Below are 13,521 nucleotides of genomic sequence, written 5' to 3' on the forward strand. Positions count from 1 at the left end.
AAGTGGCACCAGAAAACAAGAAATAACTACAGATACAGTTAACAAAATATGTGCTTGACCTATATCCTGAAAACTGCCAGACATTGCTAGGAGAAACGGACGTAAATGTTCATGGATCAGAAGGTTCAGTAGTATTCAGATGTCAGTTCACCTCAAAATGCTCTGTAGATTCACCGCAATGTAAGATATTTGCAGTCTTTTGTTTGGTAGAAATTGAGCTGCTTCTAAAACTTATATTAAAATGTTAGAAAAAATATAAGGCAATTAGAATATGCTAAATAATTTCTGGAAAGAAAAGGTTGGATGACATACTGGTTTAAAGGATTTCCATAGTGATAGCAAACAAGACAGTGTAGTATTAACATAATAAGCAGAGATCGAGGAAACACAATTGAAACAGAATAGAAAGTCCAGAAATAGACACACATATTGTGTGTGTATCTGTACATAAATTGAAAATATGTTTTTTATTTTATTATAATTTTTTAAAGTACCTCAGTCTTTACCTTACACTGTACACAAAAATAAATTCAAAATGAATCAAAGACTGAAACGTAAAAGTTAAAACTACAAAAATTCTCAAAGACAGCGTAGGATAAGAAGGATAGAATATTCTTGACCTTGGTGTGTGAGATCTGTTAGGACACAGAAAACCTGACTCATAAAAGAAAAAAGTTGATAATTGGGCTAAATTGAAATTTAAAACTTCTCAAAAAACGCCCTTGAGAAGGTGAATAGGCATGACGCAGAAGACTAAGATGAAATTGCGTCTATGTATGTATCTGTATATGTGTGTGGATATTCAACCTGTTCATAACACAAACTAATTAAAAATGAGCAAAAGATTTGACTAGGTCTTTCACATGTGCGGGTGTACAAATGGCTAATATGCACATGTAAATATGTGTAGTAGAAATCTTAATTATCCGGGGCAAATTGCCTAAGTGTTTCTGAGTTTCAGTTTCCTCATTTTCCCACTGTAGAATGTAAAATCCACCAGGGTGAGTAGTGTTTTATCTGCGTTTTAACTGATGCAGAGCATAGAACCGTGCTTGGCACATTGAAAAGCCTCAAGTATTGAAGTAAAGACAATAATAATAATAAGTTATTGAATAAATTTGTGAAATGGGACTAGTACCTACTGTATAGGATTGCTTTTGGTTTTCACTACAAGACTGCATCTAACTATTATATACTGTAGGCACTCAGTAAATATTAACTCATTTTTTCCACTTGAATTTTCAATTACCACAGTACACAAAATGCCAGCTACAATTCAATGGATAGGATTGCTTAAAACAGCAATAATTATAATAAAAGAAGGGAAATGTGCTTGTCAGTTCAGTGACACGGGATGTGCTGTATTTTTTTTTTTTTTGGTGGAGGGATTATGTAGATCAGTCCACACTCTGCCCTTTCTTTACCAAAGAAGCCATCAAGATGAAAACATTAACTTATTTCAGTAGCTGTGTGAAATATGAAAAATGTGTCATAGAGCACTGTACTAATGCTACTTGCTGCTGCCATAAATCAAACTGAGTGTGTATATAGGAGCAGAGGGATATTTCTGAGGATAATGGGGGATCGCTTTAATTTTTAGAATTATATTAACTGGTCAAAATTTAAGGACAAAGCAGATTCTTCCAGATAAAATAAAATTTATTATTTTTCCAGATTCTAATGGACATTGTTTTTGTCTGGGCTGTCAAGACATCCCTTACCATTGTTTACCAAGGAAATTATTTTCTAAGAAGTAGACAAATCTTTGCAGAGTTTTACGCTTACTAAATTATAATGGAGAACTTCTACTTTTAATATTAACTTGCTGTTTATTTGGGCATTTGGCTTCACACTCAGGGAGCTTCTGTGAAACAGTATAGTCATTCAAGAGATTGTGAATACAATTATATTGCTGGAAAATTACTGGAATGATGAGTTCCCAAAATAGAAAATTAAGACTTAGCCCTAAGCACTTTAGAGACAAGATAAACACAGAATTTCAGTGCACCAAATAGGCAGTATTGTACTGGAAAGAGTAATAGAAACTCATAAGCATTTCTGTGTGTGTGCAGGGGGGTGATCAAGTTAATTAGAATGCTTTATCGTGAAGAATAAAAGACAGCACTTTCAAAAATGTCAGCTATTTTTCATCAAAAACTAGATAAAAGAGACATTTTACACATGAAGGTAATGTTAAGAGTGTGTCTTTACTGGGAGTTAAAGTGGAATATTCTGGAAAATCTCTACTAGGCAGACTGGTTAATTTTGTCAGTCTTTCAGGGTAATTGAAGGAGACTTTTGGGAAGTTAACATGTAGGGAGACCCCATCATGACTCATGACTGGATGTGATTTCTTAGAGCTGATGTTGGTTAATACAACAATCTAAGAAAAGAGGCAAGGGGCAGCCTTTGTGCCCCTAAGTGGACTCTTCTCCATTACCACGTGTTTCATCTCAGGGGTAAAAGTAGAATTGATGCAGAAGGAAGGTGAATAGCTTGTCCATGGTACATAGCTGCTAAGGAGCATGAATAGAACAAAAAATGTTACTGATATAACAAAGAAAATCCTTGAAACTTCTGACTCCTATTAGATTTAGAAATTAAGCTGGTTGTCAAATAAACTTACGTTATTTCTTTGATGGAGAACAGTACATTAATCAGCTGCATTTGGTTTCCAAGACTCCGTTGCATGAGGCAGGTGGGTTCATTTTGACTGAGCTCACTCCAGGATGGTGACTGTCAGTTCACACAAGCAGGGCTGCCTTGTACGTTTGTGGCACCCAGCTGCCCTGACCACATTACCTCTGCTGAAACCCATTTTCATCAGGCTAGCTATCTAGATTTATATTTGTTTTAGACATTGAGTGTTTTGCTCTCTGGCAGGATTTGTGACTGTAATCAATTTCAGACCATATATTGTAGTTTCATCTATGTGAGAAAGTTTGGTTTCCTCCTTTGGATGCTGAAATGAATTCCCACGACCATGATAGGCAAGTCTAGCAACATTCTTTGTGTGGACAGAATGTCCTCTGGGTCCTCCTGCAGTGTCTCAGAATGTTCTAACTCCCAGTTATCACCACTGTGTTTGAACATGTCTGGACCAGTTTGAGCCAAGTGGATAGGAACTTGGTCCCGATAAATAAACAGAATTAGATGGTGGTGTGAGCTGAGACATCACTTTGAGCAAAGGCTCAGAGGCCAGACTAAATGGCATAGTAGTTATGGGTGTTGGGGAGTGAATAGGGAGTACAAATGAAGAGATCAGCCTGGTTAAAGCAAACAATAAATGTGTGGAAAATGGACTTATGACTAGGGTGGGGCCAGATTTCTGCCTGTATTGAATTCCAGGCAAGGAGCTCTAGGCAGTGCCTCAAGATGGATTCAAAATAAAACAATATATGGAGAACAATGTAGTATCAAGACAGGAGAGAGGGGAACAGGGCACAACCACTGAAGGAATGACACAGCGATAGAGGACAGGACAAACTGGTTACAACCAAGATGGTGAAAGATTTGACTTCCAGTAGACCTTAAGGCTCATGGCGCACCCACAGACACCATTGACAGTTCCTAGGCTGACCATAAAAGGTCAAGAAGTAGGTGGGGCTCAATTCCTAGGAATCCTCACCCTTTCCCCAACATAGTGGAATAATCCTCCTACTCATTAATATATGACAGTACCGAGCCCATAAAAACTAACAGCCCTGCTCCTCGTGATTGCTCTCTCTCTTGCCTTCTGAGATGGTCTGGGCTCTATTTGCAGAGTGTATATTTCCCTGAATAAACTTGCTTTCACTTTCCTACGCCTGGCTCTTGAATTCTTGCCTGCACAAGGCAAGAATTTATTCTCTGGCAGCAGTACTATTACCATATTCTAGACTAGAAGCAGTGATAATACAACTTAAGAAAAAGCAAATTTCAAAGCCATTATTAACAAAAATAACAAGAATTAGTTGATATATCACCAAACTCATCAGTATTTACCATGTACCTCATTATATTCATTGGATCAAATTTGCCTATCACTAAGATAGTATCGTGATTTAGAGATCAAAAACCAACCTGATAAATAAGCTGTCACTAGGGAAGTAGCCAGTCCGTGGAGGATGTATTCTTATACCCAGTGTGGACCACAGACTGGACAAACTATGTGTAACTTTGACAGAAGAAAGGCAGTCAAGGTTTTCTTTCTCTTCCATCTCGCTCCTTCACCCCAGCTGGACTTGAGATGCCAGCGGCCTCCGGAGCTCTCAGACTTCTCTTCTCTTCTCCGGTGACAGAGAATCATCCTGAAGGACTAGGGGTCACACATTTGGAATCAAAAGGTTACTACATTGGCAGCTAGAGATTTGAATGAACTTGACTTGTCCAAAGAACCATGGAAATAATAGAGAGAGAAAACTCTTAAAACATATGACTCATATTAGAGTTTTATATTTCTGGCTGCCAAATAGTGCGTCTCAGGACACCTCTCAGAGGACATTCGTCAGGTCGCCTCTGGATACTGTACTTGGATGCAGCACAGTATGGATTTCTGAGGCTTTCCGAGTCCTGTCCTCTGTGCACCTGCATCAAAGGGAAGCTTTGGCTTGTTCATTTGATAATTGTTTGCTCAATATATTCAAGAAACTTTGAGCTTCCAAACCTTCAGGATACAGAAATACAGGTTTAATGATGGAAGTGGATAAGTAAACACATGCATAGGATAGAAAAGGGGCATCTGTATGTGTATATGCTGGGGGATCCCGTGGTTTTCTATGGAATTGTGACTTTTGGGAAATGAACAGACTTGAGAGTCCATTTTATTTATTTATTTTTTGGGGTGATGTGGTAAGTAGGTTTATTTGTTTATTTGCTTTTAATGGAGGTACTGGGAATTGAACTCAGGACCTCATCCAGGCTAAGCATGTGCTCTAAAAATGTGACTTTTGGATTTGAGTTAAAGGAGGATCACTAGAAACTGGCTCAATGAGAAAGGATGAAGGCAAGGGCGTTCCAGGCTGAGGACAGAGCTGTAATTCAATTCCTATTTAGACATTTTATCAGTTCAGAAAGATGTTTATAGTATCATGAGGACATTTGAAAGTCATTTATTCTCTGAAAGCTTGCTTTTTCTCTCATTCAAAAATAAGTGAAAGCTTCACATGAAGACTGACAGTGGCAGAAAGTCTAAAGGAAAAGAATTCCTTCAAACACTTAGTGTGACAGGTCAGAGGACCATGCCCTCCAGAAAACTGGAGAGATTGGTGAATCTGAGGTGTCACTGGGTTCCTTAATAATGATGGAGGTCTCTGTTGAAGGGAAGAGAGGGCTAACAGAGTGCTTTCTGTAGATTTCTTATCTCAGCCTGGTTTTATCTGTTTCAAAGGAGACCATGTTTATTTGGCAGGAATATGTGGAATTCCTCCTCCAGCAGGGAGGCATGAACATTAATAGGGACCCGGCTTTCCAGTGGGAAGGATGTTCAATTTTATCTTCAAAATAGTGTGTTCACTGAGCAACCATGGAGTCCAGAAAAAAAATCATCTTTGCTAAAAAGATGTCTGTCTCAGGACTTTGAATGCTCTCACTTGCATAGTGGCAGATTCCAGTACAATTTTTTTTCTCTAAATAGTAAATATATATGAAAGAGTCATCAGAGCCACACACTGATTTTTTTTAAAAATCAACAAAAAAGGACTTAATATTTCCAGTATGAAGAAATAGTCATGTTTGTATTTATTCAATGGATAACTTAATTAGCTGTTGAAGTTTTGTTAGACATTTGTTCACCGTGTTCGTCTGTGTTTCTTCGGGAAAGACACAGTAGAACTTTGGCAACTCTCTGCATGATGTTAAATGAAAAGCCATTCTCCAAATGTCGGGTGGTATTTTTCCCTGAGGTGACATTTAGCAAGTGTCGTGCTCTGTTCTCCAGGACTGGTAGCTCTCATCATATACTTCACACACCCTCATTGTCAAGCTTCCTACATCATTTATGACACGGCTCCAATCACAGAATGTTCTTTAAACAGTGCTCCTAACATTTCTATCTTGCCATTGCTTGTTAACGTTGAACCAAAATAGTTTTTTATAAAACAATCAACAAAAATGTATTTAAATCCCTACTCAAAAATCTCATAAAATCTTTTATTGAAATGCTATTTAAAATTGAATATAGTTTTCAGAAAAGGGGGGAAGGGAGCTAATATTAATGTCTGTTTTGTGCCAGAGGGCATTGTATGGCTTTTTTCTTAATCAGTTCTCAAAACAAACTGGGGAGATGGGTTATTATGTTCTATTTACAGAAGTGGAAATTGAAACTCAGAGGTTAAATGGTCATTCAGGTTCACACAGTTAATGCTGAGCAAGACTTTGAGCTTGAGTCTGCAGGCGCCAAAGCTCTTCCTCATCCTCTTACATTCTGTCAGTCGCAGGGAATCCCGACACTTTGGGGTGCCGTGGACTCTACAGCTGCAGAGAAGTGTTAAGATTCACTTCTGTTTCGGGAAATAGCTAACTTAATGTCTAGCATCTCAAAACCACTGAAATCAAACAACCACACAGAACAATTAAACAATGACAACAACAACCCCAGCCTAAAAAAATCTTCGTATCTCTGACAATGAGATTTGAGATGTTTTGTCCAAACAGTTTTAAAATACCAACAAAAGTGAAATGACCTTAATTTATCTAATTTCAGGAGCAAAAACATAAAATCATTAAAACAGATAAGGAACCTTCCCACACAATACCCAAGGAAGGGTGAGATTTATCTGAATCACTTAGTTTTCTCCACCAAGATTCATAGAATTGTTTAACATTTTAAAAACATTTTCAGGAAGTCAGATCCTGTTTAATAATAACAATCACAAATGCTGTAGATCCTCAAAGCAACTGTCGACACATAAAAAAAGTTAGCACTCTTGTGGGATGCTTTTTTTCTTAAATGGATAATTAAGTATTGGGTGAATAAGCATGTAAAAAGCTTTTACTGAGTGTCTGAAATAGATGCTTGTTATGTCAAGACTACACTGCAGTTAGTAAGAGGGACACGGATCAGAACAGAAAAGCAAAAGTCAAAATCAGCAACAAAATCTTAGCACAGGAGCCCCATATATGAAAAAAGAACAAGCTACTTGGCATTAAATGCAAAAGGAAATTCCCCAGGGAAGGGTTAAATAAAGGGGCATTTTAAACTGTGTATTCAGACAGGATCTCAGTCTCACTAAGCACTATGTGAAGCTTTACATGTATCTTTTATTCCTGAAGGAGTCCTTTTCTTTTCTCTCTTGATGATGATGTTGGATAAAAATACACTCTAGGGCACGTGCAGAAGCTGTAAGTTTTGCTTGAGAATAACTGGAGTTCTCTATTTCCAGCTCAGGACTAGGTAACAGATATTTATTATCTTGGGAAAAATAAGTTTTTGTGGACTTTTCTGGTCACTCAGTTCTTCTGTGAATGCTTTAGCCTTTGCAAAGGCCACTGCTATCAAAAAATAAGAGATAGTATTATTGGTTCAATTAAGACTTCTTACCTACCTGACAGAATTCAATTGTCTATGCTTTTCAAGATTAAAAAAAAAGATATCTTTAAAAATTACTATGAATGCTAGTTGTAGGAAATATGAAACAGAGGAGTAAAATAAGGGAAATATAATCCATTACCCTATCACTCATTATTAATATTTAAGAATTTATCTAAAATAATAATTTAGAATATTTAGTTATTCATTCATTTATTATGTCTCTTTCCACATATATGCCTGTATGAGCAACTACTGCATAGGAACGTAATAATGAGCAGAACAGATAAAATTCATGTCAGAGCATCTAGGGTGTATTTTGGGAGAGGGCACAGTTAATTATTAACCAAATAATCACACAAACATAAAATTGCCACTATGATTTAGTGCTATGTAGAGAACCATATGACACGATGAGGTAGATTAAGAGGAAATGTCAGATTATCAGGAATAAATAAAAATATTTTATTGAGACATTGAGGAAACTATCTTATCAGATAAGTTTCCTGATAAAGAAGATTTGAGACAAGATAGTAAGACTGAGTAGAAAATAAGAAATAAGCGAATTAGCAATAAAAAACCTCCCTACAAATAAAAGCCCAGGACTGGACGGCTTCGTGGGGAATTCTACAAACATACAAAGAAGAACTCATACCAGTCCTTCTCAAACTCTTCCAGAAGAATTTAAAAGGAGGGAATACTCCCAAACTCATTCTGTGAAGCCACTATCACCCTGATACCAAAACCAGGCAAAGACATCACCAAAAAAGAGAATTACAGACCAATGTCACTGATGAACATACATGGAAAAATCCTTACCAAAATATTAGCAAACAGAATCCAACAGCACATAAAAAAGATTATACATCATGATCAAGTGGGGTTCATCGCAGGGACACAAGGGTGGTTCAACATATGCAAACCAATCAGTGTAATTTATCACATCAACAAGAGAAAGGACAAAAACCACATGATCATCTCAATAGATGCATTTGATAAAATTCAAATAAAAACTCTCACCAAAGTGGGTATAGAGGGAACATATCTCAACATCATAAAAGCTATATATGACAAACCTACAGCCAGGATAGTACTCAATGGTGAAAAACTCAAAAGCTTCCCACTAAAGTCTGGGACAAGACAAGGCTGCTTACTATCACCACTCCTATTCAGCATAGTCCGTGGAAGTCCTAGACATAGCAATCAGGCAAGAGAGAAATAAAAGGGATCCAAATTGGAAAAGAAGAGGTAAAAGTATCACTATATGCAGATGACATGATACTAGATATAGAAAACCCTAAAAGGTCCACACACAAACTACTAGAAATAATCATTCAGCAAGGTAGCAGGTTACAAGATTAATGTTCAAAAATCAGTTGCATTTCTTTACACTAATGATGAATCAACAGAAAAAGAAGGTAAGGAAATAATCCCCTTTAAAATAGCACCCAGAGTAATAAAATACCTAAGAATAAATCTAACCAAGGAGGTGAAAGACTTATACACAGAAAACTATAAAATACTGATTAAGGAAATTAAAGAAGACTTTAAAAAATGGAAAGATGTCCCATGCTCCTGGATCGGAAGAATCAACATTGTTAAAATGGTCATACTGTCCAAGGCAATGTACAGATTTAATGCAATCCCTATCAAATTACCCAGGACATATTTCACAGAACTAGAACAAATCATAATAAAATTTCCATGGAACCACAAAAGACCTAGAATTACCAAAGCATTACTGAAGAAAAAGAAAGAGGCTGGAGGAATAACTCTACCAGACTTCAGACAATACTACAGAGGTACAGTCATCAAGACAGCATGGTATCAGCACAAAAACAGACACATGGACCAATGGAACAGAATAGAGAGCCCGGAAATGAATCCACAAACTTTTGGTCAACTAATCTTCAACAAAGGAGGCAAGAATATACAATGGAATAAAGACAGTCTCTTCAGCAAATGGTGTTGGGAAAACTGGACAGCAGCATGTAAAGCAATGAAGCTAGAACACTCCCTTACACCATACACAAAAATCAACTCAAAATGGATCAAAGACTTAAACATAAGACAAGATAAAATAAACCTCCTAGAAGAAAATATAGGCAAAACATTATCTGACATACATCTCAAAAATGTTCTCCTAGAGCAGTCTACCCATCAATAGAAATAAAAGTAAGAATAAACAAACTTAGCTTCTGCACAGCAAAGGAAACCATAAGTAAAACAAAAAGACAACCTACAAAACGGGAGAAAATATTTGCAAATGAAACCGACAAAGGCTTGATCTCCAGAGTATATAAGCAGCTCATACGACTTAATAAGAAAAAAACAAACAACCCAATCCAAAAATGGGCAGAAGACCTAAACAAGCAATTCTCCAAGGAAGACATACAGATGATCAATAGGCACATGAAAAAATGCTCAATATCACTAATTATCAGAGAAATGCAAATCAAAACTACAAGGAGGTATCACCTCACACCAGTCTGAATGGCCATCATTCAAAAATCCACAAACGACAGATGCTGGAGAGGCTGTGGAGAAAAGGGAACCCTCCTGCACTGCTGGTGGGAATGCAGATTGGTGCAGCCACTATGGAAAACAGTGTGGAGATTCCTCAAAAGACTAGGAATAGACTTACCATATGACCCAGGAATCCCGTTCCTGGGCTTGTATCCAGAGGGAACCCTACTTCAGGATGACACCTGCACCCCAATGTTCATAGCAGCACTATTTACAGTAGCCAAGACATGGAAACAGCCTAAATGTCTGTTAAACAGATGTCTGTTAAACAGCCTAAATGTCTGTTAAACAGGATAAAGAAGAGGCGGTGTATTTATACAATGGAATACTATTCAGCCATAAAAACCGACAACATAATCCCGTTTGCAGCAACATGGATGTCCCCTGGAGAATGTCATTCTAAGTGAAGTAAGCCAGAAAGAGAAAGAAAAATACCATATTAAATTGCTCATATGTGGAATCTAAAAAAAAAAAAAGTGCAAAACAGAAACAGACTCATAGAGATAGAATACAAACTTGTGGTTGCCAAGGGGGGTGGGGATTGGGAAGGGACAGACTGGGATTTCAAAATGTAGAATAGATAAACAAGATTATACTGTATAGCACAAGGAAATATATGCAAGATCTTGTGGTAGCTCACAGTGAAAAAAATGTGACAGTGTTCATGTATAACTGAAAAATTGTGCTCTACACTGGAATTTGACATTGTAAAATGACTATAACTCAATAAAACATGAAAAAAAAATTAGAGATTTATAAAAACACGTTACTGTGGATACTACTGAAGAGAAGGGAAACAAGGATGTTCAAGACTGACAGCTGTTAATAATAAGATTACTATAAACTTGAAATCACACACACACACACAAAGGAGCTATCTCTATGCAACTTGTGTAGACCTGGGTACTAGAGGTGAGAAAGAAAAGGTGGGCAAATCTGAGAGATACCTAGAAGCTTAAACAGATAATCCTTGGTCACAGAGGGGGTGTGGGAAGTTAGGGAGATTGTGGTACATTGACCCCTAAGTTGTTGGCTTGCCTAACTCAACAGGAAATAAGTACTGTGACAGAAAGAGTTAAGGTAGTTGGGTCTGAAGGGAAGTTTCTGAATTCTGCTTTGAGCAAGCTGAGTTTTATGCTTCAGAGTTTTATGTTGAAATATCAGTAAGCAGTTGGGTATGAATGTTCAGGAGTGGCCTATGCTGGTAAAATGTATCTGGGATCTTGGGGTAGTATGATAATTGAAGCTATAGTTATGGGTGACTTAGCACTGCTGGGATTTTTTTTTTCTATTTTTCTTTTTTTTTTTTTTAAGTCAGTCCCTTACTTGAAGTGATGAGGCCGAGAGAAGAATGTCTAATAAGCTTGTGATCAGATGCAACTTCATTTTTTCCCATAGGTGTTTTGAAGAGCTATAACTTTCTCATACAATAAAGGTTGGGAACAGGACAAAGGCAATTAAGGTTGTTTTACATATTTTAAAATATCATTGTCCTATGCTTATGCTAAAATTTGATTACCTCATCTATGGAATATGGGTAGGCAGCTAGATCTTTCTGCCACAGAACATGTGGAGACTGGGTTTAATTCCAGGCCCTGCTAATGCGCTTTGTTACCTTTAAAAAGCCCTCTGTGAAGAATAAATGACATACTGTATGTAAAAATGTTGTTTAGTAAGTGATATACAATGTTAGCTATTGTTATTATTTCTGGAGTGACTAGCTCTGTAGGTACTTGAAAAGTAGTTCAATTTTTGTTATAAATGTTGCAAGACTACTTAGATTGAAAATTATTGCTCCAGAGATAAAAGCTATTCTTTTAAATTATTGAAGTATAACTTTATATATTGCTTTCCTATTTCATATTACATTCTAGACCCATATTTTCCCATAATTCTCATAGCTATCAATTTTATTGGTTGTATAAAATGACAAAATGACTGTTTTGTAAATTTGCTGCTACTTTAGTAATTTTTATGAGTGAAGAAGAGAACCCACCCCTTTTTTCTTTGATTCATGCATTACTGAATTCTTTTAAAATTTCAGAAAAGAAACTTTAAATGGTGTATAATCTAATAAAATTTTGAATCACTATGTTGTACACCTAAAACTAATACAATACTGTAAATCAACTTTACTTTTAAAAAACAATTTTAAAAAAGCAAGGAAAAATTCTAGAAAAAAATTCTAGAAAAGTATTAAGTATTGCGGAAAGCAGGACATTTTCCCTTTTTCCTCATTTTAAAGGGATCTTTTCTTGTGATGAGAGCTACTGATTTATTCCTTATTTTCTCTAAACTTTTACCTGGCATGTTTGTGGAATTTCACAATTTGTAGCACCCAATGAGAGAATCATTTAAATTTTGTATATCAATGTCATACATTTTATTAATGGACTTCCTAATATTAAATCTTTGTGTTCCTAGGAGAAATTTACTCTCACAGATAATTTTCTTACAATGCTCTTGAATACAGTTTAGCATAACTTTATTTACAATTGGAATTTTATTTAAATTGAGATTATTGATCTATTACTTGTGGCAGGATAATAATAGAAACATAGTTTTTACCAAGTGTGTCATTTATTATTTGAGCATTTTACATAATTCATTTAATCCTCTCAGTAACTCCAACCCTGGGAATATTGTTGTTACCCCCACTTTGCAGATAAGACAGCTGAGACACTGTTGTCTTTCACAGTGGAAATCAATGTTAAATTCGCTTCGTAAAATACATTGAGTAGTTTCCTTTTTTTTTTTTTTTTTTTTTAAATATTCTGGCATTTCATAGGGTGTGGAGGGGAACTGCTTCTTGGACATTTGAATGAATTCACCAAAAAGATGAAATTTCCCCCAGAACTTTTGGGGAGAAGATTCTTGTATAATAATTTGAGGGTCGTTCATAGTTAACAGCTCATCCATCCTGGCTGCTTCATCACGAGTCACTGCTGATGTGGCAGAAAGAGTAATGCTGGCTTTCTCTCGGGGAACAGGGGATGCCTGCTTTGCTCAGCCTCCCTTGCAATTAGTGGCCTTACAGTTAGGTCAGTGGAATGTGGATGGAAATAATGTGTGCTACTTCCATGACTGCCTGAAAATGGTCTGTGTGACTTTCAGGGTTATCTTCTTTCTTGTCTAGATGGCTGCAAGTGGAGGAAGGATGCTGAAGTCACTGTCCAAAGAAAAGCTGCCCAGGACTCAGCCAACTCACATCCGGTTTGCTGTGAGTAAGAAACAAACTTTTATTGTTTTGAGCCACTGAGCGGTTTTGCATTGCTTTCTACAGAAGGTAACATCATTTACCCTGATGAATATATTCGATAGATAAAAGTTTGCCAGAAAAGTGGGCATTTCAAATTTATCCGTGCTTTCAAATTTATCATCATGGAGTTATACACTTCTTAAAAGTTTGTCTTTGTTTGTTTTTCTTTTTTCAAAAACGCATATCTTTCTCATTCCTAGTTTGGTCTATTATTTTGTCTATATTTTCA

At 36.5% G+C, this 13,521-nt stretch overlaps 1 long non-coding RNA gene across 1 annotated transcript in view; it reads left to right on the forward strand.

The window, feature by feature from the left end:
• The window catches only part of LOC116664097, a 430,835-nt gene that overhangs the window by 301,585 nt on the left and 115,729 nt on the right, over window positions 1–13,521 (forward strand). Inside the window, exon 5 of the long non-coding RNA XR_004320436.1 lies at window positions 13,170–13,253. This is a non-coding gene — a long non-coding RNA (uncharacterized LOC116664097). The remainder of the gene's footprint in view (window positions 1–13,169; window positions 13,254–13,521) is intronic.

Source organism: Camelus ferus, chromosome 6 (assembly GCF_009834535.1).
Source record: "Camelus ferus isolate YT-003-E chromosome 6, BCGSAC_Cfer_1.0, whole genome shotgun sequence".
Lineage (NCBI taxonomy): Eukaryota > Metazoa > Chordata > Mammalia > Artiodactyla > Camelidae > Camelus > Camelus ferus.